Raw genomic sequence first — 18,203 nt, forward strand, 5'->3', positions numbered from 1 at the left:
TGGGATTGAGCCCCTTGTTGGTCTCCCTGCTCAGCAGGGAGTCTGCTTCTCCCTCTCCCCCTCTCCCCACTCGTGTGCGCGTTCTCTCTCTCAGATAAATAAAATCTTTAAAAAAAAGAAATACATTTTGACATGTAACACTGTATATATTTAAGGTGTACAACATGTTAATTTGATTAATTTACATATTGTAATATGACTGCCATTGTAGTGATACTTGGCACCTCTATCATGTTACATAATTATGCTCCAGTTTATAGACAAATTGCTATAGTTTTCTATTACTGAGCTGAAACTTTATATCACCATCAGGAGTTACCTACCTATAACTTCCTAGTAGAGATCATTTAACTCCTGCCTTTAAAAAAGTGAGTTACCTGAACATAGCACTTACTGTTAAACTTGGTTTTTAATACAATCTATAATGTAAAACTCTTTCTCATTCTTAGTAGAATGGAAGAATATGAGACCTAAACTCAGAAGTCCTAGGATCTAGTCTACTCCTCTGTTCCATAAAGGAAATTTCCATAAACAGGATATAATTAATAGGAACTGACTTCTGAAACAGGAGATAATTAATAAGAATAAGCATAATTGGGTCCAAATGCAGTAATGTTCTCTCTTATAATAAAGTAACACGTTCAAAAGTTCCTCATGTGTTGCTGCACTTGCCCCATGTCAAAGCCTCCCAAGCCCTGGGCACCGGCCTCCCCAGATGCTGACCCTCTCCATCCTTGGGGTGGTGGGATGGGCCTAGGGCAAGCAGCTTGACTGCCACGTGTCAGTGATAGCAGAACAATAGGGAAACACTACCCTACACAGCAATAAAACGGCTCCATTGAGTGAGTGTTGCGAACTCATGTCAAGCACTATCTCAAGGACTCCTGGTGTGTGGACTTACCTAAGCACCACAACGACCTTACAAGGCAGGGGCTACTGCCATCTCCGTTTAGCAGTTGGGAAAACCATACGTCAGCAAATCCTTGAACCAAGGTGGGAGTGTCAAGGGTGACAAATGTGAACAACTGGGGAACCTCAGGGATGGGGTGAGGTCTAAAAATGGAGTCAAGCACGGGGTGCAGGTCAGGAATGCGATAAGCATCTTTGGCCTGTATTTGTATTTAAAGATTTAAATGCCCCCCCAATCTATAAATGGACAGTATAGGCTACATTCTAATAACTTAACTTATTCTTGCCTCAATTTGTTCACCTTTTCAAATTGGCCATAAAAGACCTGTCCTACCTATCTCAAAATCATTATTTTTTTTTTTAAGATTTTATTTATTTATTTGACAGAGATAGAGACAGCCAGCGAGAGAGGGAACACAAGCAGGGGGAGTGGGAGAGGAAGAAGCAGGCTCATAGCAGAGGAGCCTGATGTGGGGCTCGATCCATAATGCTGGGATCACGCCCTGAGCCGAAGGCAGACGCCCAACGACTGTGCCACCCAGGCGCCCCTCAAAATCATTATTCTGTATATCAAACTGGATAGCACACAGAAGTGTACTAGGCTAGGAGTAAATCTTCCAAAGGATAACATGTGATCATCTCTCTCGTCTACATGTGACACTCCCAACATGGCTCATCTCAAGTGCTGGCTCTGACCTATGTCTGCAGCAGGGAAAGAAGCAGGAAGAGAGGGCTATGCTACGAAAATGGCTAAAAGATAACTCTGCATTAACCCCTGGCTGAGAGCTTTCAAAATTAACTCCCTCTGGTGAATTTTAACTAGTGTATCACAGTCAGAGACTCACCAGGATTTTGAAGAAGCCATTTCTACTCAGTCCTCTTACATAACTGTTTGGAAAACACTGTAGGTATTAAAATGATTCCCACTGTGAAAATGGCTCCTTCTGCTCTACCCTGTTTTCTGCACAAAATTTTATGTTAATAACTTACTGGTTCTCAGGGGACTGAAGAGCAGGCAGATCTGCAAGTAAGCAAACTATAGTTTTCCCCCATCAGAGATACAAAAAATGCAAGTTCCTATGCCAGGCAGGGAGTAAGAGGAGGATGTCCACGGCTCTTCTGAAGGTATAAAGCAGTAGAAGAAAATCAAAGATATGTCCTAAATGTGGGCCTATGTGAATGAAAGGGTAGGGTGAAAGAAGAGAACACTGAAGCCAAGGAGAAGAAATGAAAGCCTTTCCAAACATGTGTATTGCTTGATGCCTACCAGCTAGCTCATCAATGGCTCTTACTGACCAACCACTAGATGAGAACCTATTGCATTTCATCAATATGATCCTGTATGTTATAGATTCCCATCACCTCATATCCAAAACACATTTCCTGCTGGAGATATACTACTAATAATGCTTTGAGCAAGTATCACTTTTTCAATAAATGGCATCACAATCAATTTGTCTGGGAGGAGACATGCCAGCAAGCCATGGCAGGCATTTCTAAGGGTTCTAGTATGTGCTTCTGACTTCTCATTCCACTCTGGAAGTATCCTTTGAACTTACTAGCATTATTCCAGGACAGTTTATAGTTTCATTAAACTAGTTACAGTTGACTCTTGAACAACATGGGGCTTAGGACACTGGCACCTTCCTCAGAAGTTGAAAATCTATGCATAACTCCTGACTCCCCAAAACTTAAGTACTGATAGTCTACTGTTGACTGGAAGTCTTACCAATAACAGTTGATTAAAACATATTTTGTAGTTACACATACTATTTACTGTATTCTTACAATAAAGTAAGATACAGGAAAGCAAATGTTATTAAGAAAATCATAAGGGGGCACACCTTTATGGGGTGGCTCAGTCAGTTAAATGTCTGCCTTCAGCTCAGGTCATGATCTTGGGGTTCTGGGATCAAGCCCATGTGTTGGGCTCCAAGCAGGGTGCCTGCTTCTCCTTCTCCCTCTGTCCCTCCCTCTGCTTGTGCTCTCCCTCTCTCTCTAATAAATAAATAAAAACACTAAAAAAAAAAAGGAAGAAAGAAAAAAGAAAATCTTAAGGAAGAGGCACCAGCTGGCTCTGTCAGTAGAGTATGTGACTCTTGATCCCAGGGTTGTGAGTTCAAGCCCCATGTTGGATGTAGAGCTTACTTCAAAAATAAAATAATAAAAAAGAAAAAAAAATCACAAGGAAGAAGAAATAAATTTATAGTACTCTGTTTATCAAAAAAGCCCATGTGTAAGTGAACCAGTGCAGTTCAAGCCTGTTGCTCAAGGGTCCGCTGTAGTATAATAACAGCCAACAAGACAATAATGTAAAACAATAATCACATTTTTATGATGATTCTCAAATCTCTCTCTACATCTGACATTTTTCCCCACCTCAGGCTTATACCTATACTTTCTACTCAGAGTAACATTGTCCACAGACTCAGGACATCACAATCTCGATGTGGACACTGATGAGTCCTGGACTATATCCTTCTCAGTATGCTCTCCAAGACAGGTGTTACTGGGGACATTCTAGAGATGAAGAAGCTGAGGTTCAGGCAAATTAAGTATCCTGCCCCAGTCCATACTAAGCAGGAAGGGTGGAGAAGTAAGTAAGGTTTCAAAATTGGATTAATTGCTTAGAATCTAGACACAGAAAACATTCTACTGTATCTATTTATGTAAGAGGAATTAAAGGGTATTGTACTTAAAAAAAAAAAAAAAAAAGAAAGAAACCCTAAAAGAAATGTTACATACACATGCCTGCTTTTCTTTTCTTTTCTTTTTTTTTTTTTTTAAAAGAATACTTAGGAAAGTGGAAACTCTTTTTTTTTTTTTTTTTTTTTTAAGATTTTATTTATTTATGTGACAGAGAGACAGCCAGCGAGAGAGGGAACACAGCAGGGGGAGTGGGAGAGGAAGAAGCAGGCTCACAGCGGAAGAGCCTGATGTGGGACTCGATCCCGGATCGCCAGGATCACGCCCTGAGCCGAAGGCAGACGCTTTAACGACTGCGCCACCCAGGCGCCCCAATGCCTGCTTTTCTGAAACAAAAGACTAGGTAACTCCATTGCTTGTGAAGGTCACCATCCCTCTCTCAGGGCTTCCGTGCACTCCTGTGTAAGAGGAGCCTTTGGGCCTTCTGCCACCTGTAAAGCCTCAACAGTCAGTGCCTCTAATTCTCTACCATGGGGAGCTGCAGTGAGGTAGGTATCCTCTCTCCTACACAGAGATAAGAGGATAGCTAAATTCTCCAAAGTAAGACCCTGCTAATGGAGGACATGTCTTCTCAACTGTCTTACTTGGAAAGTCAGAAGATTAGTCAAAGATACCTTTAAAATTAAATAAATTCTAGTTTTAGGGGCACCTGGGTAGCTCAGTTGGTGAAGCATCCGACTCTTGGTTTCGACTCAGGTCATTATCTCACGGGTTGTGAGACTGAGCCCTGTGTTGGGCTCTGTGCTCAGTGGAGAGTGTGCTTGGGATTCTCTCCCTCTGCTCCTCCCCCCACTCGTGCGCATGCTCGGTGAAAGAAAGAAAGAAAGAAAGAAAGAAAGAAAGAAAGAAAGAAAGAAAAAGAAAGAAAGAGAAAAAGAAAGAAAGAAAGAAAGAAAGAAAGAAAGAAAGAAAGAAAGAAAAGAAAGACTCATTTTTAACAACAACAAAAACAACAACAGACCTGTTTCCCTGCCTCGTCCCAAAAGATTTGACGGTACTTACAACAGAAACCCAAATCCGAGCCTGTCCATTTCTAAGAGAAGTCCTCTCTAGGATCAAATATGGCAGCTGCTAGCTGTCGCAGAGGCATTCTCTTTTTTGTTCCTTTCCCTTCCTTTCTAATTTTCCAAAGGTCAAAGAGTAAGAATGGGGGAAGGTAGGTCTAACATGATCCTGCCCTGATCCTTCCACTTTCCTTCACTCACAAATATCATCATGGACAGCTCCTGGTTCCGATCACTATTTTACATGCCCCTGCCCCCCATATGATTAGCTACAGAAACAGAACACAAAAGGGGAACTGAAGTGCCAGGTCCAAAATTATTTGAGGCCAGCAGGAGGAGTCCAGTAGACCCCTTACCTGCCCAGCTGACTCCTGCTCACATGCCCCAGAAAGAGCTACAAAAGCTGGGCAGCTGTCAAGTCAGCCCTCATTCCCTGCCACATCTGTAATAACAGCACAATCAGAGAATGCCAGAGTTGGAAGGAAGGTTTAGAGCATCTAACCCTGTCAACACTCTCATTTTACAGACAAGGATCATATATTATTTAAAAGAAAACAAACTAAAACACACATACCCACAAGGCTTTATATTTGTGACAGACTGTATTTCTATCCCATCCCACATGCTGCCCTTATGGAGTGATGAAAACACGCCTCCCTCCACTGAGGAGTGGCTCTGTGTCTCTACCCTTGATCCTAGGTGGACCTTTTTAACTGGCTTGACAAATATGACAGAAGTAACACTGGGTAACTTGAGGCTAGGTCATAAAAAAGCTACACAGCTTCCACTTGGCTCTCCCTCTCTAGACACATGACTTTGGAGCTCTGAGCCACCATATTAAGGAGTCTGGCTATCTTGAAGCCACTGTGTTAGGGAGACCACTTAGAGATAGACAGAGATGCCTTAGAACTTTCAGTTCCAGTCCTTGGCCATTTGAGTCTTTCTCACCCAGACTCATGAGTCAAAGAAACTTCAAGATGACTCCAAACCCATCCACCATCCGACTGCAACCTCATGAAAGTCCCCCAAGCCAGAACCACACAGCTAAGCCATTCCTAAAATTTGATCCCACAGAAACTGTGACAGATAATAAATGATCACTGCTGTTTTAACTTGAGGTCATTTTTATTGTTGGGCTAATTTGTTATGCAGGAATAGGAAACCACTACAAGATTCATTACAAAACCACAAAAAACTTTAACCTCCATGTTAGTCGACTATTAATTAATTAAATGAGCCAGTAAACAATTTTCCAATTAGACTTCCTAAGACAATCTGCATACCTTATCAGTCTCTATTTTCTTACTCTAACACATAGCTCTTACTGTATGATATGACATGACATGATATATAGGATACTGAATACGAAAGAAAATTTGTCCACTACTATACCCCTAGCACCTCGAACAGCACCTGATACAAACAGCAGGTGATCAACAAACACTGGTTGAATTAATAAATGAATGTATCTGCAGGTGAGCTGGTTTGGTCTTCCTACAACACTATTTGACTTCCTAGCCATTCACTCTCCAGCTTGACTCAATGCCTCCTAATCAGTGTTCACTGTTAAGTTTCTAACTCTCTAATTACTACCTACAAAATGATTCGACACCAACTTCCCTGCATTCAAATGTACAAGTCCCACTACGGAAACCATGCCATCCCATTCTGTGATGCCAGTTCAGCACCCAGAGTGAAGCCAATGATTTCCTTTTCAACACACCTGTGTTAGTTAAACCCTTCCCAGGTGGTCTCAAATGTCAAGTGTCAAAGTGGAGTCAGTACTCCACTTCTTCATTCAAAGACCACATGCCCCATGGGAAAATGACCTCATGTTGGATGGTTTACATAGCAACTGGGCCCACTAGGTAAGACCACTGAGCCAGATTATATAGCTTTGTCTATATGCTCCTCTGAGTCTAGATGATTACGTTGAGTATGTGAAAGTCCTGTCATTATTTCAGGCCTAACAAAGCACTGCCACTGGGTGAATATCAGAATGCTTCAGTGCACTTTCAAGTCAAATGAGAACTGGCTAGTTAGGCAGCAGCATTAACAGATGTAGAAATACCGCCAGCTAAATACCTCTTGCCAATTATGGCTGCCCAGCTATGCCCAAATTAAAAATAACCCAACACTAATAACAGAACCCAAATGGGCATTAGAGGCTCCTACTCTCCCTGCAATATCACCATAAAATTTCCACATAAATGTCCCTGTAAAGTGGCTCATAAATAAGTCATTAAAAAAAGTAGAGCTCAGCACAGGAGGAAGGAAGAGGAAACTCAGAAATGTGGCTTGTCTGTAAGTTACAAGGGAAGAAAGAAGTAGAAATCTTTAGTGAGGAAGCCTTTTGCAAAAATTATAACTAAAAGAGTCTAGATCCGTGGCTGTCCAATAGAAACTGAATGTGAGCCACAACTGTGAGCTGAATACGTAACTTTAATTTTCTAGTGCTCATATTTTAGGGAGAAATGGGTAAAATTAATTTGAGTAATACATTTTAACTTGGTATACCCAAAATACTATCATTTCAATATATAATCAATATAAAAATATTAATGAAATGTTTTACATTCTCTTTTCCCTACTCAGTCTGCAAAATCCAGTGTATATTTTACACTTACACCACATCTCAACTTGGACTAAGCACACATTTCAGGTGCTCAACAGCCACATGTGGCTAGTGAGAACCATATCAGTGCAGGTGTAGAATGATCCTTACTTCTTTTTCATAAAGCATTAAAATACCCAAAGCACCAAAAGTTTTCTATTAGGGAGGCAGAATACATAAATTGGTCAGAATTATGGACAATGGTATCATACATGCAATCCTAAATGAAACACAATTAATAAAGGCTTGTTATTTCAAATTAAGTAAAATCTGTCTTCCAGAAGAACTTAACCAAACCCAGAAACTGTTATCTGCTCCTCTTCCCAAACGGGAAATTGGGGCCCTGACCAGCATCAGGGGCTCACTTCAGTTCTTGCCACAGAAGGGGCTCCTGGACTTTGTTTCCCCTTCATGACAACATGACAAGGGCCAGGGCTCTGCATTGAATTTGTTCACTTTAAACAACCTCCAAAAGCGGAGGGAGATCAACAATTCCTTTAGGAAATGTAGGGCAGGGGCTGGGGGGGAGGGAAGAGGAGTATATTTCAATTACAAAGGCAAACCTTGGTCATAAGGAAGATCTCTGTCTAGCCAGTGGTTATTGTTTTCTATTACAGGCATCACATTTGGTCTCCTGCCATCCCCGAGCAGGATGGCTACCACAGACAGCCCCTCAAGGGACGGTCCCACATCAGGGCCTGGTAATGGGCCCCACCACAAGGCTGCTCTGGTGGCTTTTGTTTGGAACAATAGTGCTCCCATGATACCTCACTCTTGCTTGAAAATATTGGTATTAAGGGAGCATGAACACAGCTGTGTGTAAATTACACAAACAGATTAGATCTGTATATTTATAAGGAATACAAACATACTAATAGACATTTACATACACAGACGCATTTGGCTGCATGCAGAGCGGAGTTTGAGTTCCAAAGTATTTCTTAAAAATTTTACAAAAAGAAATGCTCAGGCTCCTTAAAACTTAACAAAAAGAAATGCTTAAGAAATTGCTCAGCCTGTTAAGTCAGAATGCCTCCCAAAATGAATTCCTCTTCATCCCCACCTGCAATATTAGAGTATTTGAGACTCTATAAAGGAGAAACCTCAAAAAGAACTTTAAAAACTCGCTTTTATAGCAAAAATAAATCAATATGGGATAATTTCCACACTTAAAAGGTTATAATTATAAATGGGGAAGGGGTGCAAAAGAAGGCAGTGTAGGCGGAGGCAGAAAGTGAGAAGAATCTGGAAGTTCAGAATTAACTTGTCCTAAAATGACAGGTCTCCTGTCACACATGGATGCAGACACGTACAAAGAGGAAGGCCTACTTAAGTCTCTATTAACACAGCACATCGTAAGGCAAGATCTTTGGATTTTTCAGCTAATTTTGAAAAATGGAAAAGCAATCAGTATTTTATGCTTCCTGCATCAAATCCAGAACATAGACACAGGCATCAGGAAAGTGAGGCTATGATTCTATGTATGATTCTATCAAGGCTTCACAGATGACCCCAGGCATGCTTGCTCATGGGAAGATTGTATTCCAAGTATCCTAATTAAAAAAAAAAAAAAAAAAAAAAAAAAGGCACTAACTTAAGATGTTGAGTGCCAGTAAAAAAAAAAAAAAATTTTTTTTAAAGAGTAATGATCCAACTAAGTAAAAGTATTAATCTATACATGTACCAATAGACGTATAACAAGCACACTATAGGCCTTAATTTTATTCTTTAAAAAATTCACGGCAAAACCCTCCAACTGATTTTCTTTTTTCTTGATGCAGTTTGTATAAATACACTCCTGGTTTAAAAAAGAAAAAAAAAAAAAAAAGGTCCATTTCTGAGGCGTGGGTTTACCATGCTCACAGTTCCACCAATAAATCATCTCCCGATCTGGGCTTGGAAAAGCACTGGCCACGGTTTGATTGCTCCAGTCCCGGGGTTGCCAGGCAACCAACACAAGGGGGAAGTCTGAGAACCGCTGACAGATAGCCAAGTGGCTGAAACAACAGACTTCTCTCTGTCAAAAATGTGTTTCAGAGAGCCACTTCCCCACCTCTGCTCTCTGCTAAACACTACACGATTGTAAAATCAAAATCAAAAGGCCACTGTAATAAAAACACACTTCCTGCTCAATTACTAATTGTTAAAAAGCTGTAGGGAGGCCCAGATCAACACAGTGTATGGCAACAGAAATGTGATACTGTAAATGAGATAAAGTCAGCAGCATGTGAGAAATCTGATCTAAACGCAGCTCTGCAGCTTCAAGGCCGGGGACTGGTTGTGTGGAGCAGATCAGCTGCCTAAGAAAGCACCAGGAAGAAAGCAATGAATGTGGAGATGTTAAAGAGGCAAACCAAAAAGTAGCTAGGAAGCCACAGCTCTACGTTACTTAATAACAAAACTAAGAACATTCTCAATTGTGTGGCATTCTGGAGATAACCAAAGTTTTCTCCTTCCACTCACTCTGGCAAGTGGGTGGGTGTGTATTTGGGTGATTCCCTAATGCTTGACTATAAACTGGTTATAGCAGATACTAATATCCTTCAGATAATGTCTGATAATACCACATCTGAGGTCTGACAGTCTAACATACCATACTTTTTTTAAGTAACCTGGGGCTTGAACTCACAACCCTGAGATCAAGAGTGGCATGCTCCACCGACTGAGTCAGCCAGGCGCACCTACTGCAGCATTTTAAACCGCTATTGTGCATGGCCCAAGCTTGTAATGTTGCACACCACAGCGCTACCGAGCACCCACTCTATGCAGCATCCTTTCATGAAACCACTTTATTAAACTGTCATCCGGGACTCCTTGCAAACTGTCTGTGGGATTGGAAGAGGCCAGAACTCAGAATAGGGTTCTTCACCTTTTTTGTGCCCATGGGCAATTTTGGCAGTCTGGAAAAGCCAAACCTCTTCTAAAAATGGTTTTAAATGCCTAAAATAAAATATATGGGATTACAAATAAAACCAGTCATATTGAAATCTACTTATCAAAACATTAAAAAATGTAAATACACATACTTTACCAGCATGTCAGATAACAAGGTCACAGAGGGTTTTGTTTTTTGTTGGGTTGGGGGTGCTGTTTTGTTTTCTTTTATAATACAAGTTCAGATTATAAACTCCCAGACGGCAAGGACAGTGATTTTTTTTTTTTTTAAAGATTTTATTTATTTATGTGACAGAGACAGCCAGCGAGAGAGGGAACACAGCAGCGGGAGTGGGAGAGGAAGAAGCAGGCTCATAGCGGAGGAGCCCGATGTGGGACTCGATCCCGGTACGCCGGGATCACGCCCTGAGCCGAAGGCAGACGCTTTAACGACTGCGCTACCCAGGCGCCCCTGGACAGTGATTTATTCATCACTCCATCACCACAGCACCGTGCCGCCTGGTTCAGGGCCCAAAGCTGACCCACTGAATCCTGGAAGATGTCTGCCAGGCTTCCAGGCTGACTGGCCCTCGCACTACCCTCAGCCCAGATCCTACAGGGCCTGACTTTCCCAGTGCCTAGGACTCGGCCTGGTAGGCAAGAGTTGTTGGTTCAGAGTCTGCAAACTGGGATGTGTAGACACGAAACAGACCCAAATGGTTCTAAGGGAATTCACTTCCAAAACTTCTGCTTTCAGAGGTTTTCCTTCCTAAGTTCCACCTGGTAACATTCACCTGCCTGAGAGCGCACTCCTGTGAGGAAGGTACCCTTCTTTCACCTCCCCTCTCTCAAAGGCATCCCTCTCCCATCTGGAATGCTACTAGGCAACACTGCCCCAGATGCAGAAACTCCAGTGCACCAAACAAAGGATCGATTCAAAACACTGATGTTGGTGTTGACACAGTGACTAACTCTAAGGTCACGATAAGAAAGCCTTATGCAGGTCAGGTACCTTCTCGTTCTTTGCTTTCAACAAAATTGAAGGGGATCTAATGGAAGTGTCATCCGATAGATTACAAACCAAGTCTGATCATTGATTATATTTTTGGCATTGTTATGGAAGGAATTCAAATTATTGAGTGACACTGTAACAAAATTATTATTCCCATCTGCTTATTCATGCAAAAAAGGTTTCTGAGTGCTTGTATCTACAAATACGTGAAAAATAAGAACAAAAACTGATGCAGAACACGGCCTCGTTCTAACAATAAGTAATATTCATCCAAGAATTAATGCATTTAAAAAACTGAATCCTGGGGCACCTGGGTGGCGCAGTCGTTAAGCGTCTGCCTTCGGCTCAGGGCGTGATCCCCTTGATCTGGGATCGAGCCCCACATCAGGCTCCTCCGCTAGGAGCCTGCTTCTTCCTCTCCCACTCCCCCTGCTTGTGTTCCCTCTCTCCCTGGCTGTTTCTCTCTGTCAAATAAATAAATAAAATCTTAAAAAAATAAAAATAAAAAATAAAAAACTGAATCCAGGGGCACCTGGATGCTTAGTCAACTGGGCGTCTGCCTTCGGCTCAGGTCATGATCCCAGGGTCCTGGGATCAAGCCCCACACCAGGCTCCCTTCTCAGCAGGGTGTCTGCTTCTCCCTCTCCCTCTGCCTCCTCCCCCCTGCTCATGCCGTCTCTCTGTCAGATGAATAAATAAAACCTTAAAAAAAACAACAACCCTGAATCCATCTTATTTCCAACAAATATTAAACAAGAACTAAAATTTTATCAACATTTACAATATCTTGTATTGATCAACTGTATACTAATTATTATTATAACGTAATTGGAGAGAATTTCCCTTTTAACACTTAGAGCTTTGTTGCTAAAGGAAGTAACAATATGCACATGTCTTTTGATACACATACTTTTTTGTTGCAGGGCATAGTGAAGAGTTGATCTGACAACAGACTCCCAAGCAGGAAATGCTTTTTTTTTCTTTATAAAGATTTATTTACTTTTATTTGAGAAAGAGAGAGAGCGTGCGTGCATGCACAGAGGAGAGGGGCAAAGGGAGAGGGAGAGAAACTTTAGCAGACTTTCATGCTGAGTGTGGAGCCTGACACGGGGCTTGATCTCAGGTGCCCAAGACTACAACCTGAGCCGAAACCAAGAGCTGGATGCTGAACTGACTGAGCCACCCAGATGCCCCAGGAAATGCTTTATATTAAAAGTCTATGGGGCAGTAGATTGAAGAAAAGTTACTAGTTACAGAAGTTAGAGGAGGGCAAGGAAAGATACAATGTAAAATTTTACTGCTAAAAAAGAGACCATTCATGTATTTTTAGAATAGATGATAATGGGTATAAATTGAGATGGTATTCAAAATGCCCTGGATAGATTTAAGAGTGATGGAACAGTCTCATTTTCAATGTCACTATTTATATGTTAGAAATTACATCCTTATCAGGAGAAAGGTATATGCCAATTTAATCTTGGGAGGAAGCATGTGGTTTTTAAAGCAAAATTCTTTTAGGGGCTTCATGGGAAAGAGAGTTTTGTTTTTGTTTGTTTGTTGTTGTTTTAACTTTGTACCTACAAGGGAAAAGATACAGGAATTCTGGAGAATGCCAAGAATGCTTCCACATCTCAGCTAGATTTATTACACTCTGGTTTTACCTAACTGAACCAAATCAGGGTCACTAAAAACGGTTTCCATTACCAAGACAGATCACACCACTAAAGACCCTGCACTGTGTAACTGCTATTCCACCAAGGGAAAGACCATTCTTTATCTGAATCCTAAAGAACTGATTATGGCACTTTTCTGCCCAAGACAGATGGAGAGCTCAAACTCCTCAGTGTACGTATTCAAGCGTCCAGGATCTCCATTCTACCACTAAAGCCTCAGCGCCCACCGCCCTCAAGTGTGTGGATTAGAAAATGTGTTAAAAAGGAGTTTGAGGTTTCATTTCAGTTCACGGGGGGACAGTACTGTGTGAAATGTCCACAATGAAAACAAGAAGGCAGGGCAGTGTACCTGTTCTGCATACAGATCCCTAGAACCGACCATGACTACCCCAGACTCAACTAGAGCAGGTCCCTGCTGCTCCCCTGAACATGTCCCACACTCCTCACACCTCGTTAGTTCATTACACAACATTGTGTCTGGGGATCCTGTGCAATGTCGCTATGGAGCTATTCTTGGGCTGGTGGCTTTGATTCACTCACAACTGGTATGACCCTGAACAGTTTTATTTACTATCTCGTATCTATGTTTTGTCAGCCTTCTCTGCGCTTCTGTCTTTCTGTGTACGCCCCCATGGAACTTCCCACATCCTGCCCAGCACTCGGTTCTGGGCACCCAAGTCCATCACTGCCAACAGGGTCTCTCTCGAGGTCCGGTGGTCCTGTCTGGGTGCACCTGTCAGAGACCTTTGCATGCATAAATCAGACATTTGATAAATATTTCTTCAAAGATAATTCCTATTACCAGTGCCTGAGCCTTTGAGGGCCAGCAAAGATCTAATTATTTAGTTAATACTTTCAATTCTTAGAGAGAGGATCAAGGACTTGCCCAGGGTCCAGCAGCTGGTCTAAAGCACAGATTCAACCAGAAACAGCTTTACCAACACTTTTGTTTTCTACCACCAAACTTTAACTACATTACTAGTAGGTGGTTGTCTACAAACAGATAAGGAGTCATCTGAGAAAAGTAGAAGTGAAGGGAGAGGGTAGAAAGAAAAAAAGAAGAAACTGGAGTTTCTTGTTTTTGAGCAAATCACGAACTGAAAAGTAACAGGCACAATGGCAGCAAACATTCAGAGGAAACCTGAAGTTTCTTTCCCTTGGTTGACCTGAGAGGAGCCCTCACAGCTCTCTCTGAGGCAGGCAGAAGATCCAGACGTCCCTGAGTACTGGCCGCCAGGGTTGGTGGGACCTTCTCAACACAGTCTAGGATGGCTAACAGTGGAAGAATTCTTGTGGCCTAATAAAGGATGAAAGAAGTGTTCTTTACAATGAGGAAATGAATCATCTACTCATCAAGTTCCTTCATGTCCCTTTATATATATATATATATATATATATACACACACACACATATATATATTTACCAAAAATATTTATTTATTTATTTATTGGCTTGAGGCTCTCAGGCCTTTTTGATAAAACACACTATATTGAGAAGCAATGAAGAAAACAAAACCATAGTGACATCTACAGGGGACTCCACAGGCTAGACAGAACCCCCCTTTTGGGTTTACCACAGTTTCTCCCGGCTCTCTCTCCTCACCACAGACAACAGGCACCCAAAGCTGCTTTAAGATTATCAGGAAACGTTTTACAAGAACCAGATCCTTCTGTTCAAATCTGTCCCCTGATCTAAAAGGTTATGAAGAAAGTTTATATGATCTTTTGGCATTCAGAAATATTCTATTATTGTGTCCCCCATACTGGAAAATGCACATCTATGCAGGAGAAATGAATAGACTTCTAATTAGCTACATGATTTTACTTCCAGAGCAAAGTTCCCACCTGTCCTTTCAGCCAAATTCAGTTTGTTCTAAGCTCTCAAAAGTTCCTGAGTCCTGAAGGCATTTATCTATCTGCTCCTGACAAGGAACTGAGACATGACCCCGAAAATCACCAGAAGGAGGATAAGTAATTTGAATTATTAGAAAAACACACATCACTCTGATTAACTGGCTTGAATTATCAGAGATCTCATTTGTCCGGACTTACTCAGGAGAACAGTAATAGGGAACGAGAAGCTGCTGCTACCTGGAAGAAGGCGGCCCCACAGCCACACAGCTCCCTACCCTACTCAGTCTCCTCGAGTGTAACTGACTTATCCTCTTCAGAGCATCTACCTGGATTACCTTATTTACATTCGTTTGTCTGTGCTTCCCATTAGAACACAAGCTCCATGAGAATAGTATGTCCAATGTTACTATTTTTAAAAAATTTTATTTATTTATTTGACAGAGAAAGAGAGGGAACACTAGCAGGGGGAGCTGCAGAGGGAGAGGGAGAAGCAGCCTTCCCACTGAGCAGGGAGCCCAACATGAGGCTGCATCCCAGGACCCTGGGATCATGACCTGAGCCAAAGGCAGACACTTAACTGACTCAGCCACCCAGGCGCCCCTCTATCCTATCTTTTGACAGTACTCTCGAGAACATGAAAAATGTTGCCCAGAGCCCTTTTAATATGGTTTGCAGCCACGATCCTCAGTGCCCATTATTCCAACCTAGCAACCCACTGGTAGCCATCCCTTATGTTTGGGCATTCCTGAAAACATCTAAGATATAAAACTAGAAATTTTCTTATTTACTACTGCACCACCACCATTAATCCCACAAAATCTCTTCTCCTTCTTGATTGTGCCCCATAGCCCTTTGACTCTTCTACCACCTCTATTCCCACGTTTGGTATGCAGCCTGGGACTCGCTACCAGTTATTTCAACAGTGTGATCGATATTACTAGACGTGCCTCAGCATCCTGACCTTGTACCAACTTCCTTCCCCAATCTTTCAATTGAGTTATGTCAAAGACAGCCCCAGTCCTATCATTGCCCATATTCAAAAAATACATAGTTACTCCTCATATCTGAGTTAAATAAAATGTTTAACAAAAAACAATATAGAGTCCAACCCTTTCTCCAGCCTCTTCTGACTTTGTCCATCCCTATGCCTCTCAACATAAGAATTCCCCTGAGAGTCTCTTCTCACTCTGCACTGCTGTCCCCGGCAACTCTTCAGACCTTGGCTCTACCACTTACTAGCTGAGAGCCTGAGCAAGCTAGTTAACCACTTCAAGCCCAGTTTCCTCAACTGTGAGCTTTCTCTTGTAGACCAGAAATCTTTCCTATCCTTAGACCGTCATTTCTAATGGCTGGATTCACCTGCATCTTCTTAAATCACTGCTAATTAACACAAACTCTCCTATTCTCCCCTAAAACAAGTATGTCTCCTAATGTCAGATTTTGTATTTTAAAGATTTTATTTATTTGAGAGAGAGCACTAGCAGAGGAGGGGCAGAGGGAGAGGGAGAAGCAGACTCCCCACTGAGCAGGGAGTCCAAAGCGGGGCTCGATCCCAGGACCCTGGGATCATGACCTGAGCCAAAGTCAGACACTTAACTGACTGAGCCACCCAGGTGCTCCAGATTTTGTTAATACTACCACCAGCCTCCTCCCTTGTACCAAAACACAAAATGTGAACTGTGTTTCTCCACTTTTTCCTTGCTTCCCCCCCTCTAATCAGCTGAACTTCTCTTGAGATATCATGTGATACAGCAAGGTAGGAGCTGGGCTCTGGAGCCAGGGGGCCAGACTGGAAAGCAGGCTCTACAAATCACTCTGTGACAGGTCAGTAAATGAATGCATCCCTGCTGAGTGCTCGGTACAGTACCTGGCACAGAATAAAGGCATTACGATTGCTCTCTAAGTTCTCAATTTTCGTTGAGCTTCTCACTTCACCTTCCCTCTACCTCAGTTCTTCTCAACCTCGACTGGGTATTAGAACCCAGTGCCCCGGTCCTATCCCAGATGAATCAAATCAGAATCTGAGGGTAAGGTGCCTTGGTGGTTCAGTCAGTTGGGCGTCAGACTCTTAAATTTGCTCAGGGTTGTGAAATCGAGCCCCAAGTAGGACTCCATGCTGGGTATGGAGCCTGCTTAGGATTCTCTCTCTCCCTCTCCTTCTCCTTCTCCCCCACCCCCAGCTCACTCGTGCTCTCTCTCTCAAAAAGAAAGAATCTCAGGGTGGATCCCAAGTCTCTGGTGTGTGTGGGTGTGGGTGTGGGTGTGGGGGTGGGGGTGTGGGGGTGTGTGTGTGTGCGCGCGCACGCACACACACCAAAATTCCCTGTGTGATACCTCTGTGCAACCAATGTTGAGAATCGCTGCTATAAACTTAGAGCATCTCTCTAAGTTCAACATCTCTCACTAGGACCGCAGTCCTTAGCCTGGAATATGGATGCCTGAGTCCCACCCCAGAAATTCTGATCCAACGGGTCTGGAGTGCAGTCTGAACACTGGGACATTTTAAAGTTTTCCAGGTGATTCTAACATGTAGTCAGGTTTCAGAACCACTGATTCCCTTCTCTACCCACTTTACCACCCACATTACTGCCAGATTCATCTTCAATGATGGCCCCAGTCCTATCATTCCCCACATTCGAAAATGTGTAATTATTCCTTATTTTCTATTAAATTAAACATAAACTTCTCTTCTCATAAAGAGGGGGTGGCTTTGAATCAATCAGCTATTGTGGACACTCCTCTACCCATAACTTCATTCAAACTGCCCAACTGACTATTAGCCAACCACCCACATTTTTTTCCCTTTCTTCCATTAACCTTGATACAATGTGCCTGGCAAAATCCTATCCATCCTTCAAGGTTCCTCTCAAATAACACCTCTTCCTCAGAGCCCTTCCTGATCTCCCTGTCCAACAGCAGAAAGCAACACGTTCAGCCCTGCATCCCCCGTGGACCCCAGAACAACATCAGGAGTAGAAGAAGGACTCAAAAAGTTTCCAACAGTGTGGCTGCCATCTCCTCTCTAGGTTGCCTGTGATGACAACATCCAACTCAAGTGCTCAAGTCCACCCACTGCCAAAATAAGTCAAGGATGCCACTCTGCCAGGCAGTTATCAAGGTCAGTGGGGACTCCTGCAGAAATCTTAGTGGTTGAAAAACAAATGTAGTTGCTTTATCTCAAATCAGCGATAAGCTCCCTTCTTTTTGGATGAGGAACTAATATTATTTTCTAACCTCGTTTCTAAAACACAAAGCTCAACTAACAGCAGTAGGAACAGAAGGTTCTAGAGGATGAATTACGACAGTAAACAGTGGATAAAGGGGCTCCATAAGCATCCAGCAGAACCCTGCACAGAATAGGTATGGAAAGGCAGTGGAATTAAGTTCAATAGAAAGTGGGAGAAAAAAGCCCACTCCCCACCATATAATATTTTTTAAGGAAAATCCAAAATTGGTTATCTAGAAATAGACAATAATGTTTGCTTTTGAACTATAAAAATCCATCACTCCTTTTGTCAAGATACTCCTTTGAAGGAGAGTGCCTCCCTTACACGTGC

General features: G+C 42.4%; 1 protein-coding gene and 1 long non-coding RNA gene across 7 annotated transcripts in view; one reads left to right on the forward strand and one right to left on the reverse strand.

Moving 5' to 3' along the window:
- The window catches only part of RERE (arginine-glutamic acid dipeptide repeats), a 409,222-nt gene that overhangs the window by 61,853 nt on the left and 329,166 nt on the right, over positions 1-18,203 (reverse strand). The window lies entirely within an intron of this gene.
- The window catches only part of LOC103666682, a 28,063-nt gene that overhangs the window by 4,462 nt on the left and 5,398 nt on the right, over positions 1-18,203 (forward strand). For 4 of the 5 annotated variants that reach the window (XR_005839014.1, XR_005839016.1, XR_005839013.1 and 1 more), the window contains 2 exons: positions 17,054-17,162; positions 17,563-17,764. This is a non-coding gene — a long non-coding RNA (uncharacterized LOC103666682). The remainder of the gene's footprint in view (positions 1-17,053; positions 17,163-17,562; positions 17,765-18,203) is intronic. The other variant, XR_005839015.1, reaches the window with a different exon arrangement.

This window comes from Ursus maritimus, unplaced genomic scaffold (genome assembly GCF_017311325.1).
Source record: "Ursus maritimus isolate PB19 unplaced genomic scaffold, ASM1731132v1 scaffold_32, whole genome shotgun sequence".
NCBI classification, from domain to species: domain Eukaryota; kingdom Metazoa; phylum Chordata; class Mammalia; order Carnivora; family Ursidae; genus Ursus; species Ursus maritimus.